Genomic DNA, 3,356 nt, shown 5'->3' on the forward strand with positions numbered 1-3,356 from the left:
TCTCTCTCTCTCTCTCTCTCTCTCTCTCTCTCTCTCTCTCTCTCTCTCTCTCTCTCTCTCTCTCTCTCTTCATCATGGGGTCACTCAGAGTATTTTGATACAAACCAGAATGCCCCTCTCTGTAATGAGGTTAATGATGCACCTAAACCAGATGAAAATGAAGAAATACAGCCAATATTCTCACAGATTGAGAAAGTAAATGGGCATGCCATTTGGCAGTTAATGAAATAATTATTTTATTTCTACCTTTCAGGTCTGTTGTGTAAAGTAGTCTATGATTTCACCTCTAATGGTTTGAAAATCAGTCAAAACAAATATCAATATGTAATGTAAATCTACATGAATATTGTTCATTGAACAAGTTTGAATTTAATTTAAATCACTTTGTTTCCCTGAAAACCAACCTGAATCTACCATACTGTTGAAATTAAAAAAAAGATTTTTTTGGATCAAAGTTTTTCCCATCAAACTAAAATGATTTGAACAACACAAACTGAGGGTTTAATCCATATCAAAAGAGGATTGGATTACAAAATCTAATCCTGGTTTCAGTACCTGTTTTTGGTTTTGAAAAACCCATTTTCAAGATATTGTATTATCCAATCCATTWTCCAAAATCTGATCGGATTACCTTTGAATAACTGGCCTGAGGTGGTTCAACACCAGCCTTTCAAAGGATTTCATGTGCAAATTTGCCTGTCTAGAAAGCCTATGTACAAGGCAATTGTTACATTCTTGTTTTGTTTTTTTTTACATACTATTCTTGACAAATTAAAGGCATATGAAATACTTTAACCTTAAGCCCGATGGGCCCTGTACAGGGCCAGCAGATGGTGTCATTCATTGTTGTTTGCTAAAGTAGGTGTAAAACTTGTTTTTCCCAATTGAGTTGCCAAATTATTTTTGGATAAATATTTATGATTTTAGAGCTATATAAACATTTGGAAGTTTCTTGAACCKTCGCGGACCGTTTTAGTATCAGGAAGTTCTTCGCATCTGTTGCTGTGCAAGTTTAGGTACCATACCCCTCCGTTTGGTATCTTTTAAAAGACGAACCTCTCACAAATTCAGGGATATATCTTGACACTGTGTTTACTCTTTGTTTGGTGACGTGAAGCTTGTGCGTAACGAAGAGTTAAAATAACAGCCCTCGTGCGTAAAAYGTCGAGGCGGAGTTGCGTTTCATTCAGTGATTTCATGGTGTGCACAATGGTAGATTTTGATGATGCACAGTGTAAATGTAAAAAGAAAAGGTCAAGTCATATGCAGAATGAGTCCTACAACAGAAATCAACACTTTTATTAGACCAGATTCTCTTTTATAAAGTAAAAAACTCATTTGGCATAGTTTTGGATACATTTGGCTAAATTGTGCCAAAATGTCATTTCCGCCTGGCACACTGCTCACTAAAACCTTTGTGAAATAAATATACTTCAACTTATTCAGTCCTACTTTGCTACAGTTTTTGTCAAGATGTAGATGTATAATACCTAAGGGCATTCCTGGGTTTTCACAAGAAATTTCATTGTGTTTTGCACTGTTGATTTAAAAAAAAAAGGCGAGGCTAAAAAACATTACAAATTTTCTTTATTTAATCACAAATAACTAAGGCACAGTAAAAGTTTTAATAGTGGTTTCAGTTAAGAAATTATCTTTAAGATATTACCTTTACAGAGATACCAAGAGTTAGCATTTAGACCTTATAACTGTGGAGCTATTCTTGCTTTATTTTGCTGTGTATTTGCAGGCGGAAATTACCTCTGAAACCCCTTAGGGCAGGGCTATTCAACTGGTGGCCCGCGGGCCACATCCGGCCTGCGAGTGACCAAAGTTTGGCCCGCCAATTGGTTCATTCATCTCTTAAGCCCAAAATCCCGGTTTTCAACTTTAATTACTCTAAATTATTTTAGTTAAACGTAGACATGTTCGGTGTCTACAGAAATGTTAGAATCTTGGCTACAAGCTGGTAAAAACCATTTCTATGAACATCCAAGACAGTTAAACTACAAGCAGTTGAATATAGAACTATGAAAGTGAAAATAAAACTGGTTTAAAAATTTGGTAAGTCAGAGATGTTATAATATTTTGTGGTAAATAAGAGGCATAATATGTTTCTTTTTCTGTTTTATCATCACTACATTTATTAAGTAGGGTTCTGTATGTTTTCATGATTAAATACAGCAAAATAGGTAATGGATCTTTCTAATGCTTAGTTTATTTACATAACAACTTTAATTGCTGGATGTTCGGCCCTTGAGCTGTTGGTCTGCATTAACTGTGGCCCCCGGAGCAATTTAGTTGAATAGTCCTGCGTTAGGACTATTCAACTACACATGTACTACACATGTACTGTACATGTACTACGAATGTACAAGAGCTCAGCATGAATAAAAATATGGAGTGGTAGGGTGCTTCTCCACTTAACCAAACCCACCTGTGACAAATACCTGTGTATTGTCATAGCAGCAAAGCATGTTGGTCATATGACAGCAATATTGCCTTTTATCAGACCCCCCAAGARTCTTGTGTGACACAAATATACTCTTATATATTTTGTAATCCTATTTGTGAGTATCTGCGTGTGTGTGAGTATTTGCAAAATGACTGTTAGATGTGTAAGAATGTGACAGGTAGGTGTGTGAAGCCTTGAAGCCGAAGTCGTCTCAAGGCTGGCAGGCAGGCGATGTGTCGGCAAACTTTGGAATGTTTGAACAGTGAGGCCCACGCTTGCTCTGCTCTCTCCCGGTTTCTCAATCCACACCCCCGGACGTAACCACAGTTGTAAAAACAGTGCCATCCAGCTGCAGACACAGTCATTACAACAGTCCACCAACAAAACCATTGAACGAGGAACAAGCACAAAGCAGATGCAGTGCTATTCTGTTGACACTGGATCAACACACTGATGATTGGGTATAAGAAAATATTTTTAACCTATGAACAATTTAGGTCCAATTTAAAACGAACGGTTTCAAGTCTGTCTCCCAGTTTTAACACACTGAAAGGGTGTGAAAGTGTGAAAGGTGTTTTCAGCTGTGTGTTTTGGGTCRTTATTTCATTTTATAACCCATTAACTGACACAAGTTTCCTGACACGTGCAGCACATCTCACTCCAGAATGCCTCGATAGTCTTGAGATTTCATTGTAACCTGTACAAATTAAAAACACTWGGGTACTTTTTATTTTATACTTTATTCTTATTTAAATAGACAAATGGAAATATTTGAATTCATAAAAGAAAACACTCACCTCATTGAGGAGAGAGGCTGTAGAAATATTTTATTAAGACAAGTTATGAAGAGCTGGAAATTCAGGGAATGAGTTACAGACAGAAACCAGCGTTGTCTTTTTGGTAA

Source organism: Austrofundulus limnaeus, unplaced genomic scaffold (genome assembly GCF_001266775.1).
Source record: "Austrofundulus limnaeus strain Quisiro unplaced genomic scaffold, Austrofundulus_limnaeus-1.0 Scaffold556, whole genome shotgun sequence".
Taxonomy (NCBI): Eukaryota; Metazoa; Chordata; class Actinopteri; order Cyprinodontiformes; family Rivulidae; genus Austrofundulus; species Austrofundulus limnaeus.